The following is a 9527-nucleotide window of genomic DNA, read 5'->3' on the forward strand; positions in this document are numbered from 1 at the left end:
AATGATAGGGGTATAAGTGCTATGGAATTTTATTTTATTTTATTTTTTGGAGCCTTGAGAATGCATTCAAACTGATAATTGTGGTGAATGCATAATGTGATTATACCAAGAGCCACTGATTTTGGATAGATTGTTTGGTGTGTGATTACACTGTAAAACCAGAACACATCTGATGTAAGTCATATACATCCCAAGATGAAGGATACTGTAACCATTTTTCCTTCGGCTGGGCACGTAGAAAATTCAGACCCGACCACTGGTGCTATTTCCATCATTTCCTCAATTACTTCATAGGTATATTCAATCATCCTTAATTTTCCTTAAGAGCCTTTCAGTAAATATTTATTAAATATGTTAAACCATATTTATGGGTAGAAAGAAAGCAGAGTCTAAGTTAGTAAATTTTGGTAATTCTAAGGGTATCATTTACATCAAAAGGAAGAATAAAACTTCAGTAAATGGCAATGAAAATAAAATTGATTGCTAACAATATGCTTAAGATTTAGGAAAGAGATAGTTACAAACAGTCATGTAAAATGTGGCCTTGAAATAACAGAGATTTCTGTTTTCTTAATAATGTGCAAACAGGGATTAAGTCAACTCTGATAGAGATTTTCCAGCAGACACAAAGTAGGTTGCTACATTGTATGGAGCTGGTGACAAATGGACTACAGAAAACTAACATGAGAAGCTTTTATCTTGCTATTTTCATTCTGCACAAGGTCACCTTGAAAGCCCAATGGACCTGCTTATTCTGCAGAGTGTAAATGATGGTGTTTAACACTGGAGTTACCACAGTGTTCACGAGGACAGCTTCTCTATTGGAGTCCAGCCTGCTCATTTGCTTTGGTTTCACATAAATAAAAACACAGCTGCCACACATGAGAGAGAGGATGATGAGGTGAGAGGAGCAGGTGGAGAAAGTTCTCTGTTGCTCCTTGGCATTTGGGAGATGCAAAATTGTGACTACTACATTGCTGTATGCAATGACCGTTATGATGAAGGATGTCAGAAGGATGAACAAAGTAAGGCCAAAGGCCAACACCTCCACAGATCTGGTGTCAGAACAGGAAAGGCAGATTAGAGGGCCAAGGTCACCGAAGAAGTGAGGGATGACATGGGGGCCACAGAAGTATAACTGGGAAACTTTCACCACCAGACCAGTGTTGAGAATGAAGCTCAGAGCAAAGCAGGCCATGACCAGCAGAAGGCAAATCCTCAGGTTCATGATGGTGGGGTAATGCAGAGGTTTGCAAATGGTCGTGTACCAATCCACAGACATCACACTTATCAGGAAGAAACCAGCTGCTCCCAGAAATAAAAGGACAAAGTCTTGTATGAAATAAGCTGTGAAGGGAATTGTTTGCCTAAAAGAAAGATGGCCAACAACTTAGGAATAGCAGCACCCATGAAGCAACACTCAGTGAAGGAGAAGATGCTGAGGAAAAAGTACATAGGAGTGGGGAGATGGGTGTCAGCAAAAGTGATAGTGACTATGGCCACGTTTCCTGCAGTGGATGCCAGGTGTGCCAGCAGACGCACCAAGAAGAGGACCTTGCCTAAGTGCTGGATGCCAGGAAATCCTTCCAAGATGAAACGTTGGACAGCTGTTCCATTCCCAGTTTCCACAAGCATCTCCTTCAAAAGCAGGACCACCTGCTAATTTTACAATAAGAAATCATAGCTGAGCAGCAAGCTTTCAGGGGAGCAGAGTTCTAAGCCTAAGCAGAACATCACAATGGTCCAGTGAAATGGTTCTTTTATCAAAAGAACCTGTCTTCAATGCTAGCTCTTCACCTTCTGTAAAATAATGATAATGATAGGACCAAACTATTCACATTCTTGTGTAAATTAAATAAAATAGATGTCATTTGGCATACAATATTATTGTTACTGTTGTCTTCAATGTAATCAAATTGTATATTACGATCCTTGCTATATTATTATGTATAGTGCTTCCTGTAGAGAGGATTATTGACTTTTCTATCATTAAGGAACACCATATTGCATTTCACAATGTAATCAATTTGTAAATAAAATAAAAAACAAAAAACAAAAAAGGTTACACTAGTAATATTCCATTTGAACCAATTATTTTTAAAATATACTAAATTTTTTTTGGTCCTAATCATCATCATCACCACCATTGTCATCATCATCATCATCATCATCATAATCATTTGTTGAGGACTTCACTACTGCTTGATAATATGCTGGTCACCTAGTTTCATTACTGCTATTACTATTCACAAAAATCATGAATGTTAGGCTGTCCCCACTCCTTCTTCTATATCAGGAGAAACTGAGGCTCACAGAGCTTAAGTCACTAGGAAATTCAGAAATATGATTCTTGTCAGGTCTGCCTAATACAAAAGTCCTGCTATTTCCAAAATGCTATAACAAAATACTTTTAAATGGGAGCAAATCTATCAAATGTAAGTGAAAGCTAAGCCATATTTATCTTAACTTTTTATATCCTTCAGTTCATGTCATGGATGAATTATTGATCTAAAGAAACAGGCCTTGGTGATAATCTATGTTAGCAATTACAATTCATAAAAGAAGAGTCTGCAAAACGGACCTGTGAGAGGCCACTCATAGACATGGTTTAACTTTTAAATCCAGAATTTAACATGTTCTCTCTAGGCTCCATCCAAGCACATATAAAACTGAGTAACAGTATGTTCCAGTTTGCTAATGTTGCCATTATGCAAAATACCAGAAATGGCTTTTATAAAGGGGATTAATTAGGTTTCAAATTTACAGTTCTAGGACCATAAAAGTGTCCAAACTGAGGCATCAAGAAGAGGAGACTTTCACTGAAGAAAGGCTGATGTCATCTGAGACACTTCTGTTAGCTGGGAAGGCACATGGCTGGAATCTGCTGGTCCATCTCTCCTGGGTTCTGGCTTCAAAATGGCTTTCTCCAAAATGTCTCTGAACTTCTGTCTCTCTTAGCTTCTTAAACTCATGTGCATCTACACATATGAGGGTACTCTCAGCTTCTCTAGGGCAAACTCGATTCATCTCTTAGCTTAGCATTTACAAATGTCTCTCTGTCTGCATTTCCAAGCATCTGGGACTGTGTCAGCTCTTAACTTCTCTGGGGGCAAACTCTGGATTGCACATCTCAGCTTCTCTCCAAAATGTCCATCTCAGTTTCTAGCTCCTTTTTCCTGTGAGCTCTCTTAAAGGACCCAAGTGAACTTACTAAGAGCCACCCAGAATTGGCAGAGTCACACCTCCTTGGAAATGATCTAACCAAAAGTTTCCACCCACAAGATTGGATTAAAAAATCATGGCTCTTTTGGGGTCCATAACAACTTCAAAACAGCACACAGTACTTCACCAGTTTATCTCACTGAAGAATCACAAGCTAGGAACTCAGAACCCTCCCACTCACTGTTACTTAACCACTCCCTGAAACTTCTACTTCTCTCTTAGTACCATCCATAAATGACTCTGCTAATGACTGGCTCTAGCATCTCATTACTAAGCTGAGTTGCTGCAGGGTGGCTGAGTAATTCTCATTAACCTCTGGCTCCAGTAGCCAGTCTCTCTATCCCTGTGCTCCATTGTTTATATCTGTTCCTATTCACAGCAATACATACAATGAGTTACTGTGCTTCACTGAGGCCAGGTACTTTCAGAGCCACCTCTTGGGGGTAGGGCTTCCTCCACTTGCAGCTCATCTCTTCCGCACAATCAAGAGTTTCTTCTAGGCTGAGGGGAAATAGAGGAAAAGGAAATACATGTACAATGGCTTGTTGTTCCATACTGGAGTGAATATGCACCCCGTGTTTGTAACATCCAAGAATTACACAGCCCTCTCCCTGTGTTCCAGAGACTACAATTTTTCACAATCTGACAGGGTTTCCAATTTATGAAATTCTTGACTGCTGAAGTCCCAGAAAGAATCAAACAGAATAAAATGGCCAGATTTCACATGCCCAATTTGGACCAGAGCTTGGTCCCATGTCTATTTTGGGTTCTTGGGAATAGGTCTTGCTTGGCTTTCCCCAGTGGGTAAACCCCAGCCCAGCATGCAACAACCTATACACTCCCCACAGCTGCTAATGGGAGAAGGCAGTTTCATTCAAGATTCTCTCCCTAATAGCTAAAGGGACAAGACTCCTGGCAAAGTCATTCCATTGACATGGGTCATCTGGAACAAGACACTTATGTCCCACAATGTGACACCATCATAGCCCCACCTTTTCACATGGAGAAGCATCCTTCCTCTACTATGTCAAAGACAATAATCTCCCAATATGTGGACCTAAGATCTTTGCAAGAGCTTCCCATTTTCTAAATTTGAACACCAAGCAGATGCACTGGGACAATAAACAGAGAGCTCATGCTGTTCAACCCTCATTAGGAGTTGAAAGATCAAGGGGCAGAAAGTAAAGGCACAGTTGGTTCCCCAGAGGTAGCTAATTGTTCACTTTTGTAAGCAAGATTTACTGGCCTGATCCTTCTATTATCTTTCCATTGTCTGTGGTGACACTTGCTCCCAGAAGTCCACATTGTTTTCTGCCAAGGTTTTTGATAGAAATTATTTGACAAATTCCCCAGGGTCTTTAAAATCCTAATCTGCATTTTGTAACTGTTTCAGATAAAATGTAACACTGACATTTTCTATTAGTGTATATTGCACTGATGTCAGGGCATAGAGTTAAAAAATATAGATGTTTGCATGAGAAAGAGCAGGGTTCAAATCCTGAATTTGTGTGGATATAGGAAGACATTATTTTCTAAGAAAAGAAATGGAACAAATCCACCTTCCTCTCTTCACCCTTCTTCATGTCTACACCAACATTATGATTGTTTTTGGTGGATATTCCTTGTCAACAGAACATTTTCATTGCCCTCTCCAATTCACTTGAAAAAGGGAAGAGCGTATTTCTTCCTCTTCAGGGAAGAAAAGTTGATTTCACATTTACCTCAATGTATTGTACTTTGCTTTATTGTGCTTCACAGATATTGCATTTTTAATAAATTGAAAGTTTGTGGCAACCCTGCATCTAGCCATTTTCCCAATAGAATATGCTCACCTTTATTGAGTCTCTGTGTCATACTTGGTAGTTTTGCAATATTTCAAACTTTATTATTATTACTATTATTATTAGATATGTTATGATGATCTGTGATCAGTGAACTTTCTTGTAATTATTGAAAATATATTGGGGCAATCCGTTGACTGCCCTTGCCCAGTTCTATCCCTCTCCTCAGGCCTCTCTAAACCCTGAGACAAACAATATTGAAATTGGGCCAATTAATGACCCTACAAGTGTTCAAGTGATTCCTCTGATGAATGTGGGCAAAGAAAATTGAAATCTTTCTAAAAAGTGTTCACCATTTTAGATGCCATTAAGGGTATTTGTGATTCATGGGAGATCAAAATATCAACATTCACAGGAGTTTGGAAGAAATTGATTCTAACTCACATGGGTGACTTTGAGGGATTCAAGACTCCAGCGGATGAAGTAACTGTAAATGTGATGGGAATAGAAAGAGACTAGAATTAGAAGTGGAGTCTGAAGATGTGACTGGATTGCTGAAATTTCATGATAAAACTTTCACACATGAGGAGCTGCTTCTTATAGATGAGCCAAGAGAGTGGTTTCTTGGGCTGGAATTGACTCCCAGTGAAGATGCTGTGAACATTGTTGAAATGGCAACAAAGGATTTAGAATATTACACAAACTTAGCTGATAATGCAACATCAGGGTTGGGAGAATTGACTCCAGTTTTGAAAGAAGTTCTACTGTGGGTAAAATGCTATCAAACAGCTTTGCATACTATGGAGAAATCTTCCATCTTCCATGAAAGGAAGAGTCAATAAATGCAACACACTTCATTGTTGTCCTATTTTAAAGAAATTTCCACAGCCACCCCAGCTTTCAGAAACCATCAACCTGATCAGTCAGCAGTCATCAAAATTGAGGCAATTGCCTCCACCCATGAAAAGCTGAAAAGCTGCTGAAGGCTCAGATGATGGTTAGCACTTTTTAGCAATGAAGTATTTTTAAAATTAAGGTATTTACATTGTTTTTTAGACACTATGCTACTTCATATAACAGATTATAGTATAGTGTAAACACTACTTTTATAAGCACTGAAAAAGCCAAAAATTCATGTAACTTGCTTTATGATGATCCTGACTTTATTTCACTGGACTGGATCCAAACCCACAAATATCTGTAAAGAATGCACATATTGTGTATGTGGTTTTCTATTGGGGCAAAGGGATACTTATTCCTCATTGACATGTTTTCTTTCTAAGTCTCAAGGCAATTAAATCTAAGTTACTTGTTATCTGCTTTGCATAAGTTATGAAAATAATTTTATTAAATTAATAATTTTTATCTGGTGGACTGTTTTATTAGCCCCAAAGTTATCACCTGACTGATAATCTATTGTAAAGCAATATTTCCCTTTTCTAAATCAGTACCTTTTTCATGATAAACGAGGCTTAGGGGAGTGACTGTAGGAAAGGGACTAATAATAGTCTCTGAGTTGTTTAGCGTAGGACAAGCCCTGGGTTCTGAGCCCAATGCTGCTTTCAGCTAACTGTTCAGCTTCCCATAACACTTAAGTCATGCTATCCATAAAATAGAGTGATTGACACATAATATATCTAAAGTGTCCATTATATATCCCTTGCAGTGACAGCATCAAGATGTTGTAGAGACTTGGATACAGTATTCCACCTAAGAAGTGATCTAGTGAAAATGCATTGCAGTGGTTGAGGTTCAGTTCCTGTATCAATAAATCAAGGTATATGGCCCATTGACTGAAAAGGATATGAGTATCTGCAATATTTTAATCAAGCTTTGTTAATAATTGGCTATGCTTAAACTAATCCAATACACTTTACAGTACCTGTAGATTGACTATGATTGAAGGGACTGGTGAGCCGAGAAAGAAAAAATGAAGACCAGTAATACAAATGATATATCTGTATATCTATGTGTCCTAGCTGGTCATTATCAGCCACTGATGGTACCCAGTGAAGGCCAAATCTAATATATAGATGAATATAGTAGGTTTTGCTACAGTTGAAACATTTACAGGACAAATCCCCTTTGCTAATTCCGTGTCAATGATACTAACAATTACAGTTCAATGTCACTTATGATTTCATGTAGAGTGGAAAATGTGCTTCTGATGCTGAGAATCCCATTTCACACCATCAATTAAAAAGATAGTATGCTAATTCATGCAACAATTTCTATGAATTTGTGAGCATTACCATGCCCCAGGTTATCTAATATCTTCTTAGTGTTTTGAAAATTAAAATGTTAATTTCTACAAGTGAGAAAACCATATTTTCCACCACCAAATATAAAAAAACTGTTGGGCAAACAATTTAAACAAATTTTAAATTGCCCTACTTGCAAGACATAGAAAGTCTTTAAAATACAATAAAATCATTTATTCAGCTGTCACATGTGAGCATCTGTTCTATTCTTCATGCCTTTCTGGGTAAAGTGAGTCATTGCCAAGAAATAGAATATTGAAGGGGAAAAGAGGAACAGTGGAGAGAGCTAGCAGCACCATCTTGATTGTGTGGCCAAGATTAACATCTTGTACATATTGTGTACCCCTATTATGTGATGAGAAGGACCCTTCACCTCTGGGGTATTCTTTTAAAAAGTCATAAGCCAACTCTGAAAATGAGGACATCACACAAACCCAAATTGAAAGACATTCTACAAAATACTGGACCAGTCTTCCTCAAGACCATAATGTCATGAAAAATAAGGAAACACTAAGAACTCACAGGCCAGAGGAGACTAAGGAGTCATGAAAACTAATTGCAGTGGGATACCCCAGAATGGATCCTTGAACCAGAAAGAGGACATTAAAGGAAAACTGGTGAAATCCAACTAAAGTCTGGAGTTCAGCTAATAGTAATCTACCAGTGTTGATATCTCAGTTTTGATAAATGTACCACAGTGATGTAAGATGTTAACAAATACAGGAAACTCAGGAACTCTACTATCTTTGCAACTTTTTCATAAATCTAAAATTAATGCAAAATAAAGTTTACTTAAAAACAAAAAAAAATACAAGAAAATCTATTATCTCCAAAGCTCAGCTTGAAATAAAGACAGAAAGAAGTAAGTAGGAAACATGAAGTACAGTAATAAATGATAGCTGAAGCCAAATAATCCAACAGATATTGGAAAAACTGTAAGTGTACACATGTACACACACACAAACACACACACATATCTGAGAATTGGCATTTGAACACCGCAGGAACATGGATCCAGACTGCAGACCCATGCTTATGGGAGCTAAAACTGAGATCATGAAAACATGCCAGAATTTAGGAAGGACTGCCATGCTCTGGAGAGAGACATAAAATAACAGCCCAGATATGAGACATAAAGTCAAGCATGCATTAGTTGCTTTTTTTGGTATTGTGTGAGAAATTGAGCCACAAAGCTCAGCTCTCAGTGAGAAATTTTATTACATGTAGTGTGAAATTTCCTACAGATACCTGGCAGAGCCAACCATAAAATTACTACTATGGGCATCTAGAACTCCAATAAATGTAAGCTTGCACTGAAAAATTACAAATTATAAGAGAAAATGTAGTACTATAGAAGAGAGTTAGGAGATAGAGCATATAGGAGAACTCACCTATCAGAAACTATAGAAAAGAAAGTCTTTTGAATGATACTAAAAACATTTTGAAAATATTTGAAGAGATATAAAAATAGCAATTGAATTCATAAGGCAAGAATAGCAAAGCAGAAAACACAACAGGCAGACTTAAAAATAATGACATGGAAATTCTGGAAATAAAGAAATGGGTAAAACATTACCTCAAAATTTCTAAGAAGATAAATGATTCTAAAAATGTCATTCAGAATACAATAGAGAAATAAGTCAATGGAAGTTATAAAAGAGAAGTTAAGGAACATGGAAAATAGAAGGCATAGATTCAGGGCATTTGTAATAAGGCTTTGAGGAAGTAAAATGAGAACAAATTGGACAAGATAATAATCCAAAAGTTAATGTCACTGCTTTCCAGACTTGAAAAGATATATCCCTATGGAATGATAAAATACACAAATTCTTGAGAGGGATAAGAGCTATCATACTGAAATTTCAGAACATCAAAAGAAAGATAAAATTTTCAAGTTACTGGAGAGAAAAACTGATTATTCAAAAACAACACTCATTCTGAGATCAGACTTTAGTAACAACATCCTAGAAGACAGTGGAAACAATTGTATTTGCAACATCCTAGAAGACAGTGCAAATAAATTAGATTTGTAAGGTGCAGAGATGATTAACTTTTTTTGGCAAGTAAGAGAGAGCATTTGTTGGAGGCTTACATTGGATCTTCATCCTCAGTGGTGGTAAGAGAGACGACAATTCCTTGTGATGATGGTCTGCACTGACCAGAGGGGAAGGCAGGGTTTTAAAGTGGGAATGGGCAAAGACACATGGAGTCAAGAGAGTGCGTGCACGTAATCATTGACAAAGTTAACTGTTTCTTAATGTTT

At 37.5% G+C, this 9527-nt stretch overlaps 1 pseudogene; it reads right to left on the bottom strand.

Annotated features, from left to right (window-relative positions):
• Nucleotides 1-694: 694 nt before the first annotated feature.
• Nucleotides 695-2605, bottom strand: LOC119509963 (annotated as a pseudogene).
• Between the last annotated feature and the right edge of the window lie 6922 nt (nucleotides 2606-9527).

The sequence above is a fragment of the Choloepus didactylus genome, chromosome 15 (genome assembly GCF_015220235.1).
Source record: "Choloepus didactylus isolate mChoDid1 chromosome 15, mChoDid1.pri, whole genome shotgun sequence".
In the NCBI taxonomy this organism is placed as follows: domain Eukaryota; kingdom Metazoa; phylum Chordata; class Mammalia; order Pilosa; family Megalonychidae; genus Choloepus; species Choloepus didactylus.